The sequence below is a fragment of the Oreochromis niloticus genome, linkage group LG1 (genome assembly GCF_001858045.2).
Source record: "Oreochromis niloticus isolate F11D_XX linkage group LG1, O_niloticus_UMD_NMBU, whole genome shotgun sequence".
NCBI classification, from domain to species: Eukaryota; Metazoa; Chordata; class Actinopteri; order Cichliformes; family Cichlidae; genus Oreochromis; species Oreochromis niloticus.
This window is the reverse complement of record NC_031965.2, coordinates 9,743,315-9,754,351: the sequence shown is the minus strand read 5'-3', so window position 1 is coordinate 9,754,351 and position 11,037 is coordinate 9,743,315. Positions and strand designations below refer to the sequence as shown.

Here is an 11,037-nt window from a genome sequence, read left to right as displayed (position 1 = left end):
ATTATAAGCCTTTGACTTGCTTCACAAAACTCAGTGCTACCCGTTCGCTATAAGGCAGCAATACTCATAAAAGCAAGAAAGCATGAAGATACGGGGGAAAGGAATTTCCAGGAGGCACAAAGCATCCCAACATAAAATAGCTTTGTTGAATTCCTCTTGATCTCAGCCGAAACCCCCCCCCCCCCCCAAACCTCGCTGTTCAACACCAGTTTAAAATAGTGTGTCTGTAATGGAGCCCATTTTCTTCATTTCTGATGAGCTGACACCAAAATTGGCTATCTACTATGATTGATGAAAATTTTATTCCACTTTCACAGTCTATTGCAGCTGCACTAGGAACATGACAGCTACTGGAAGCTGTCCAGTAGCTGGTTTGAAAGAGTGTTTAAAGGACAGAATTTTATTTATACCTCAATTTCAAGCAAGAGAAACTTGCAGGCCCGACTTTATAGAATTACAACTCCACTGTGGCTTATAAAGAGACAAGTAGTAAACAGGCAGACATTGCTGGACCAAGTAATCACTGAAACTTAAAATCGACTTACAAATTGTGGAGAAGCAGAGAAAAATGGATGATGTGGCTGAGTAAACTGTGAATGAATGATTTAAAGAAAAAAATTATTAGGGATGCACCAATCCAATTCACTACACAAAGTTTTTCCAGTACAGACTGAAATAGCTGCAGCAGGTGGATAAAGTGAATGTTATTCTATAAACTGTCAGCGGGGCACTCATACACCAGTTCATTTTGATAGGAGCAAAGCTAATATAGGAAGAAGAGAGCAAACAGAAAAGGGTCAACAATGTGGAGGTATATATCGTGCTTGTTGTGTCAAAAAGTTCTGTTTGCTCGCTTGCAATAGTTTAAATTATCGCAACATAAGTGTAAATAGAGGACCAAGCTAGCTGAGAATGATGGGAAAACGCTTTGCTTTCTCTCTCGCTCGCTGCTGCTTCTCTGTTACCGTCTCACTTTTGATTTTTAGTTTTATCACATGCTGGGAAGCTTTCATTGCACCTGCAGCAACATAATAAGTTGCTCCTCCATCAGCTCCATTAACATAATCTACACTTCAGCTGTCGATCATCTGCTGTGCTCCTGGTGTGTGGGGAGGGATATAAATAGGAAAAAAAAACAGGGTGAAACAGAGAGCAGAGGAAGAGAGGAGGGAGCCTAGCAACTCTCAATGACAGCAAAACAACAACAAGAAAATATTTTTTTTAATAAAAAGTTATTTGTTTGCTATTTGAAGCCAGTGTTTAAGTCGAGCCTGATGTGACCTTACACACGAAACAACAGTTCCTCCTCACGGCGATGAATACAGCTTATTAATTTAATACTGGTATTGAATTGGTACTTTGTGTGGTCGTGGTATAAGAATATGTGCCGTACTCCGGGAAACAGGTATATCTCCCGAGTTTGTTATCCCTCGGATGAGGGAAAACTCAGAGTCAGTTATCTTAACAGAATGTGACCCTAACCTGGTGTCTTTCAGGTTTTCTTCAGCAAACTCTGACTCAGACTAACTCTGAAAATGTAAAGTATGTATCTATATCACTTAGTCTTATTCTTTTCTTCTTTTGGCATCTAAACATCACAGTCTACATACTGTCACACACATGTCCCTTGGTCCACTGGATTAAAGTGCCATCTCTGCTTTTCATTTACCTCTTGCCGTGGTCAATCAAGATATTGGAGCTCCATTTGCTCACTACTCACACATAACTCTGGGTGAATGTACTCAGAGCTGAGTAAACCAACTCTGATCAGCCTTTCTGAATCAAAAATCCAGTGTGCCCCCGTTATTCAGAGTTTAAAATTAGCCTCAAGTTTGATGAACTGACTTTCTATAACAGGGCTCTGGACTCTAAAAATTGCATGACTGAATGTCAGATTATTATCAGTAATATGCAACTTATGCATGTGTATTTATTTTTAGAATCTTTAATAAGTAATCCATGTCTGAAGTAAACTCTAGATTAAAATCTGACAGACAACATTACCAACCTGATGCAAAGTTTAATGTTATGAAACCCTGTTTCTAGAGAAATGTTGTGCTCATCGATGAAGGCTGCAGTTATATAAAAGAAAAAATAACAAATATGTCCCCACTGCTTGTAGGAGAGGAGATTAAGATTAATAACATATTCAACAAAATAACCTAAGGGGAGAAAAGTAAAGCCACTTCACACTGAAAGATCGTGGCTCAAGAGTTGGCAGTTCGTCTTGTAATCCGAAGGTTGCCGGTTCGAGCCCCGGCTCGGACAGTCTCGGTCGTTGTGTCCTTGGGCAAGACACTTCACCCTACTGCCTACTGGTGATGGCCAGAGGGGCCGATGGCGCGATATGGCAGCCTTGCTTCTGTCAGTCTGCCCCAGGGCAGCTGTGGCTACAACTGTAGCTTGCCTTCACCAGTGTGTGAATGTGAGAGTGAATGAATAGTGGAATTGTAAAGTGCTTTGAGGGTCCTGAAAAGCGCTATATAAATGCAATCCATTATGAAAAATGTACACAGTCACTGACAAAACATTTTAAATTTGACAGGTAAGAATGGAGCTAAACTGATGGGTATATGAGACTCCTAAAAACAAACTACATTTAAAATAAAGGGATCTTTAATATTCCATTTTTTTTTTTAAATATCCAGCTAAAATTCCTGTAACATTTCATAGTAATACTAATGCACTCCTCCAGCCTTGTGTCTAATTTCTGTATGCAGTTACAATGAGCCATGACATAGCTGGGACTGTCAAGATGGTGAAGCAATGAAAAAAGGAAAAGCCATTACCTGCCAAATGTTCTGGATAACTCGTTTGTTTTGAAAGGAAAACCAAAGTCCGAAAATCACAGCAAGTCACGTGGGAACAAGACAGGTGGAAGCACACATGGATGCACAGAACAAAGCAGAACGTTGACTGGAACTTACACGGAACTAAGTAAAAGCTGGATAAGGAAAGAGAAAACTACACACACGCACACACTGAGGGCTGATAGGGAGCTAGACAGACTAGACTAGTGACCATAGCTGAAAATTATTACCACTGTTCCCTCTAAACTGAGCGCGTGCGCAATTGCACACAACTGACGTGGTCTCCGCACACAGAAAGTCTGCGCTGCGCTGCGCAAAAAAAAAACGAAAAAAAAAAAAACCCAACCTGAAGTGAAAATAAAATAAACACATATCAATTCTTTATGTGCTATTTTGCAATGTGAGTCAGTGAGTGACTCCAGCCAATGATGCGATTCACATACATATTTATGCAGCTAATCGACGTCATTGACAGGCTATGACGGCATCCTTATTCGTCGCCACCGGTGTTTTAGCTAGCAAAACGGTGTGGCCGATTAGGAGTGACACGATAATGACAACGTGCACAACTATTAGAGGACACACAGGAAAAATAAGGTGAAATTTAAGTTCTTAATCAGATTCATGCTCATCTACTGTCATTTATTTACAATTTTCATTTATGGATATTGATCATTAAATACTGTCACTAGTTTGAGTTGTAGAAATGCAAATAATCATGTCATTGAATACTGTATTTTGCAGAAAAAGTGTTACAGGATTCTCTCCCAGACCAAAGTAGGACAATCTCACCCAGTGCACAGCCGGAGCTTCGCACACTGGCTTATACTCATACTACAAGTCACAGCTTTATAAAAAAAATATTAAGTTTCAAAATTGGAGTTTATAGTTGGCTTGCTTTGGTTGGCAGTTCATGTTTTGCCATAGTTAAAATTAAATATTTATACTTCCAATAGCATTAACGTACTACACAGGTTTGTCATTTTTACTTTACTGTTTACTTAATTAAAAGTATTCTAACAGAAATTTAAATGCTGTAATTTGATACTTTTGATAAACCATATAACTTGGATGGATGCGATGCTGGCATGACCACAGTGCTCACATCTGATGTTGCTCACAGTGCTCCAAGCGACCGCTCAGGAAGTTAATTTGAGGGAGCACTGTAGGTGACCAAAATAATCATAATAAATGCAAAACTCACTATACTGGAACAACAATGGAAGTATAAACCAAAATGCAGTCTCAAAAAGTAACAACTTATTACTTGGAAAGCCATTAGGAAAAAATAGAAATCAAATTCACTATTAGAATAATACACTAATTGAATCAGAATCCAAAACTTCAAACACAAGGCGAAAAAATCCAAACAGAAACCCAAATATATTTAACAACAATCCTACACTCAAATACACAAAACCCACAGAACCATGAAAAACTGTGTATGTATTGACTAGAAGAGTATTGGCTAGTAACAAAATGTCTATTTCAAATGATTTGATATAGAAATTATTTCCAAAATAATGTGTAGCCAACAAAAAGATGCAAAACAATGTTACTTTACAGCATGTTGATGGCAAGATATTGTTAAAATATTGCTAGCAGAATGGGAACCTTTCGCATGATAAATGTTTGGCTATCATAGGTCTTGCCAACATAACTGGACAAATAAATTACTGATCAATTAAAACTGAGCAGAGACAATTTGCTCTCCACACGATAAAATGATGTCTCTTTATAACAAATCTGAAGCAAAGGTTATCTGAGGAGACTTAATAACACAAAGATATCTCATTGGTTAATATTGTATACAGGGGTTGGCTGCACAGCTGGAATCCCAAGCTGCTTTGGAACCACAGCGCATACATCCTGATAAACAACATCAGGAATCCAACTGTTTGTCTGGCAACTTTTGTAACTTCTGAGATATTTATAAATAAAGTAATAGTATGGTTTCTGTTCAGCCAACCAAAAATGTGCCAAATTCTGTACTGTGAAAAAGTACAGAATGTATTTTATCAGGAAATTGGAACATAGATGTGGCAATTTGTTGAAATGTGCAAAAACACATGGAATTACACAAGGCAAAAACCGAGTTTTACAATTCTAACAAGCACAGCCTGAACTTTCTTAGGCAAGCTTTCTTTAAGTAAACTTCAGGAATAGTTTTCCAGGCTTCTCGAAGGGCATTCAAAGCTCTTCTTTGGATATTGGCTGCCTTTTGTTCTGTTTTCTGTCAAGATGATCTCACACTCCCTCAATAATGTTGAGGTCCGGGCTCTGAGGAGGCCAGTCAATGACTGAAAGTGTTCAACTGTATGTTTTTCTTCTCAGGCAATCAAATGCTTTCCAGACAAAATCAAAATGATGATATGTACTGATGGTACTTTCTGCATTGATAACTCCATCTGTTTTGACAAGATCCTAACACCACTGTCTGAAATGATGCCCCAAACCAAACCGTGACAGCTTCCACCATGTTTTACAGATGACTGTAGTCACACACTGTTATGCTGTTGTATCTTGATGATGATTTGAAGCAAAAAAATTTGATTCATTATTTTATAAAATCTGTTGGCACTGATTTTCAGTCCAGTTTCTTTTTGTATAATTTGGCATGCCCCAGTCTTTTCTCCTTGTTTTCAACCATTAAGAATGGTCTCTTGGCAGCCACCCTTCCACTGGGATCATTTCTGATGAGGCATCCCCAAACACCAGATGGATCAACTGAAGAGCCATGTGCATCATTCAGGTCTTGTGTCTTTTCTGGATCTTTTCCTATTTCTTAAGCAAATCACCTTCAGCTAAAGTTTGTCCACATAGATTGCTTTTGGGCCTGACACTTATTTTATCCTATACTTCACTAGTATCCTAAAATGTTTTAATGACCCACCACACACCATGCTGAGATATGATATAATACATTTCCAGCTAATACTCTTTGGAAATTACCTTGTTGGTGCAAAAAATACTATTTATGCATGTCAAACTGTGTGAACCTTAAGATTTTTCAAGTGCCCTAAGATACAATTTAACATTGGTTCCTCGTTAAGTTGTCTGTTTTGTGTAGCTACAGGATTGACTGGTACATTTTTATAATTGAACAATTCATAGATCAGTGTTAAGTGGCAAACAAAAAAAGACTGGACTGAAAATGATTGAAAAAGCAGCCAAAAGAATGTCCAAAGAAAGAAAAAGGAATGTTGCCCAACATCATTTTTAAAGATAAAGAAGAAAGTCTGACTCCTTGGAAACAAAATATAAGGAAATGAGGGGTGCCTCAAGGCTGTTACACAGTACTGTATGTGTATTTAATTATGCTAGTTCACAGTCCTTTAACTGTCTACTAAGACTGTATTTAGAATATATTGTTCATTCTACCTTACACAAAATAACAAAGGTAGGCTGTTGTGAGCCCTCAATGTTTAAAATTTACTTAGAGTGCGGTTACTTTTTGTGGTCAATGCACTTTATTATATTCTCCACTCAAATATGCTCTTACTTCATCTAAGCACCCAGTGTGCTTAAAATGGCATCTACATTACCATATAGATAATATAATTTGAGACTTTGCCATCAGCTTGTGAATGCAGTGTGACAGCTTTGGATGGAATCCCATCTCAGCCAAATGCATTTCGTTTTAATACAGAGGTGAATATATAGCGCTCTTCTTTATTGGTGAAAGAAACAAAACCCGTGCCAAAGCAGCATTAACCAGGTCAAATTATTATATTTTTTTTTCATATTTCAAAATCCATATTTTTTAAGGTTGAGGTTTTTCCACAGCTTTGCGTTTGCTTAAAAGCCAAGAAGTCCCCAAGCAAAAATCTGTGGCATATAAGACACCAAGGAATAAAAATTTGATCTGAGAGAAGCAGAGTGTGTGTGGGAGTTTGAGGAGGTTGGGCTGCATGTGGACTAATCTGTTATGACATAGGAATGGCCGACTCCGGTTACTTTCGTTTCACACCTCTTTCTGGTTTTAAAGCATAATATTTTGGCATAGGAGCAATATTTTTTTTAAGCAGTATGTTTTGTTTTCTGTATTTACTGACATAAACACGGCTGAAGCACTTTCCCACGTAAAATAAATAAATAAATAAACTGATATATGAGTGCATGCTACTTATGGCACTACAGAGCCCACTGATGTGCCTTTGTTTATCTTCCGTTCACTTTATTAAATATGCTTTCTACTCATTAACTGACTGTCCTCTTGATGCATAGAGTCATAATGCGGCATTCATTTTTGCCATTTACTGTCAGGTTGGTAAGATGCCCACATTTCATTCATCGCTAAAGAATGGTTTAAGTGTTTTCGTTTGAACTCGGCATTTAATATGAGCAGGATATTTTTAATAAGTAATGTTGAAATATGAGACATATTGGTCATTGTTGTTTCATCTAATCATTCATAGGATACATGCTATAGAAAATAACATGGTATACAGTCGATGCAATGTCAAAAAGCTAGAAGTGAACAGTGACATGTTTTTCAATGGTCGGATAAGAAACTAACAGTTCAGGGTGACATGGGACATGTTCTTTATTCAGTTATGTTTAATGCTTATTTGAAGATAAATACTGTAAGATTATAGTATTATAGTAATAACAGGAATCAATGTGTATCAGAATTCATAACAGAAAACTGTTAAAATTATTGGATTATTGCCATGTTAATCTTTGTGTGTGTGTGTGTGTGTGTGTGTGTGTGTGTGTGTGTATGTGTGTGTGTGTGTGTACAGATCAAAATCTAATTAAAATTCAACTACGGTAGAAGGTGGCCTTATAACTGTGTTTGACATTTCTGTAGGGCACTGATATTTTAAAGTTTTTTAGATTTCCAAACACAGTTTTAATTAAATCAGTGGTTGCTCAATGAGACTGAACTAATCCAGTTTTGGTCTCTATGTAACAAATGTGTTTACAATTCAATTTTTTTCTTTTTCACACTGTCGAAATTATGTCACTATGACAAAACCTGCCTTTCTGTTAAGCAATTAAACCATGCGATATCTTGTGCATAACATGAATATCTCATGGTGAATCATATATATATATGTATACAGGCCCAATAAAAGGTTTAAGACCACTTGAAAAATGGCAAAAAAATCATATTTTGCGTGGATCGTAACAAGGTTACAAGTAGAGCTTCAACAGTGAGACAAAACATTACTTAGAGTGTGCAATTTATTGAAAGCAACGCTTAAACTGAAACACGCAGTTTTACAGCTGGTCAACATTTTAGGATTTTTTTTGCCATTTTTCAAGTGGTCTTAAACTTTTGAATCCGACCTGATCACATATATAACTTTGTCTGGCCAAGCAAACTGAGCATGGAACAGTTTTTTTGTTTGCACTAATTACTCCTAACGTTCTTACTGCTCAGCAAGTAATTCCTTTATAATGAGCTTCCAGTCCAAGATCCACAGCCCTGTCTGTGCAAATATGTTTTTCCAAAGTGTATCTAAGGTTGCTGGGCTTCACTAGTGTGACTTAAGTCAAGTCAACAGCTGCCAAAGAACACTTTGGTATACAGAAAAGTTCAACTCAATGACTGCAAAGTGCCCAGGTACTGTGGAGGTTTCTTTTTGTTTAGGGAGGAACATTTGTTGAAATATCATTGGACAACATACAGGCCAGTAATGATTGAGGATTTAACCTTTTATTATTTAATAAAAGACAGCAGTGTGAAATAAAATTTGACAAAATATTGTACAAATAAATGAAAAAAAGAATTGATAAAATGCAGCAACATAATCAGAGCAGTGATGTTAAAATTTCAAGAGAAATTGACATGCAATCTACTTACGTGTATTTTTATCAACAACAGTGCAGATTTTTTTTTCTTTTGCCATGTAAGTTCTTCCCAAACGGGACACGCAAAGAACATTTTAAGTTCATTGTGCAGCAAGTCGACCAGGCTGGAGTTGACAGACTGCCTCTGTCTGTGTGACCATATTCCCAAAATGACAGTGATGGAATTCATTAATCATTAGCAGCCTGCAGGCATCTGACCCACACCCAATATGCCTACTGTGAAGCCTGTTAAACTGAGCCAGTCAGCTAGTGCTTTCACACATCGGTGCCGAGATTACTGGGTTATACAAATATAGATGTGCCAAAAGGAATAAAATGGTGTTATTAGGTTTTCAGGTTTGCTCATCTTGAACATCTTTTTTTTTTACGTTCCCTCCCTAGACCCATGGTTGCAGACCAATCCCTCACTTCCCCTTTGGCACATGGTGATGTGTGGCACAATTCGTAATATGAGTGGCCCATCTCAGAGCAGCAGAGCAAGGTCCGTGAGGGAGCAAACCATTTTTAATGGAACTAAAATGCCCTCAAGCAGGCTTTATAATTGGACAATTGGAGAATGATATAAATGATAACACTTAAACAATAAAAGGAGAAACAGTTCTTTACAAAGTAGTATTTTTTATGTAGATACTATGTATATATTTTAAGTGATGTTTGTTTGTGCACACATATATATCATTTGACATTCCAGTGCCCTGTGTAAAAGGTTTAACAAAATCAGGAGTTATTACAGTGCAGGTAGATGCATATCTGCTTTTTGTTGCTATGATACTGAACTGTAGACACTGAGGAGACTGTCTTGCAAAAACATCTCTGGAGTTTTCAAAGTAACTAAATAACGTGTGTGTGTGTGTGTGTGTTTGTGGCATGAACAATGTGTTTAAAACTGTTACAGGATTGCAAGTTGTGGTTCCCAAACAAGATCAAAAACACTACTCTGGTACCGGGCAATTTTGGTTTTATTGCTTTAACAGAGCTGCCAGGATATGATAGGGTTATTGATCAATCCCTGTGAGTCAAAAATGGCTTCACTCAAAATCTCAGCTAGTGAAATATCTGTCTAAAAAACTCTGTAGCGCTCTACAAAATGGTATCACATATAATCCTAAACCCAACAGTCATTCCTCATCATGAATAGTGAGCAGCATTGCAGGGTGTTAATAAATGTAAAGGATGTTTCATAATGTAAATATGCAAATGTTCAAGATCACAGGGAAACTGGAGCGCATCTTTGTAGCATAAGCCTGCATGCTACCTAAGCTACATTTATCTGGATTATGAGAGAAAATCAGAGCTACTAAAGAAAACAACACAAAGACTGACAGTTTAGCATTCAGTACTGCAAGGACCACGAGCTTCTGATAAGGAATGATTTAGTGAGAGCTACTTGCTTATATATGTTTACATAACTGACTCTACCAGATTTTTAGCATTCAGACAAAAACACATTTTTTTATATATACTGTGCTTGGGGAACATGGTATTCCTTTACTTCCATGCTTTAAAATTTTTATAGGGCATTGCTGAAAAAGCCAATTTTGATAAACACAAATAAACATAACAGGAGTTTTTCATGCCAAGAAGGATAGTGGGCAGGCTTTGCAAACCTGAAAAATACAAGTGCCATACAAAAGAACTGATCAATAACAGATTAGTAATCAAACCGGCAAACTGATTTTCTCACACATGTATAAGAAGAAAGTTATTCTTTTTAAGGAGTGAAAGACTTTTCATTGGCAGAAATCTGACTTTGATCATTGTCTGGTTGCTACAAATTAATAATGATGTTCATTGTCTTTATGTATATTTTTGGGTGCAGTTGGAGGGCTGGAGTCAGTGACACCCACCTGTAAGATAAACTTGTAGATTTCACTAACAGTTCATAATCATCTGTTTGCCTCTGGCTGTCTCTCTGTCCGTGATTTTATTTCTTTTTAACTTTTCGCCATCAAACAAAGGTTTGCTTCCATCTACCATCTTTTTTTTGTATGTCATCAACAACTCAATGCAAAAAAAATGTTCAGTTCAGTTTAGACAGGTTTGTCAATAAGCCCTGTACGTTTGCATTTGTAGTGTAGGTAACTTTGACCCTTAGCACTGATAAAGCTCAGGCCTAGGGGTGTAGATATATGTCACTGCTGATAATGGCCATTGTATTTCAGTTGCCAAAAACCAGACAAAATACATAAAAAACAAATATTTTTTAGCTCTTTTTTAAATGATCTAAAGATGTTAGTGGTTTTTTTGCTCACAATAATGATAACATGTAACAGAATTTTATATTGTGACACCCTTAACAACATATTGTCACAGTACTGGGTCTATTTCAGACTTGATTATATTATTTGATTATTGTTGTTCATAGTTTTGGTTTTCTTTAGTTCTTAGTGATTGTAGTTCTTCCTCC

At 37.0% G+C, this 11,037-nt stretch overlaps 2 long non-coding RNA genes across 2 annotated transcripts in view; one reads left to right on the top strand and one right to left on the bottom strand.

Annotated features, from left to right (window-relative positions):
- The window catches only part of LOC112842884 (uncharacterized), a 28,198-nt gene extending 25,157 nt beyond the window's left edge, over positions 1 to 3,041 (bottom strand). Inside the window, exon 1 of the long non-coding RNA XR_003214927.1 lies at positions 2,790 to 3,041. This is a non-coding gene — a long non-coding RNA (uncharacterized LOC112842884). The remainder of the gene's footprint in view (positions 1 to 2,789) is intronic.
- Positions 3,042 to 3,244: 203 nt separating this feature from the next.
- Positions 3,245 to 9,218, top strand: LOC109202772 (uncharacterized). The gene is made up of 3 exons (XR_002062705.2): positions 3,245 to 3,407; positions 5,465 to 5,562; positions 9,012 to 9,218. It is a non-coding gene; the product is annotated as an uncharacterized LOC109202772 (long non-coding RNA).
- Positions 9,219 to 11,037: the final 1,819 nt, after the last annotated feature.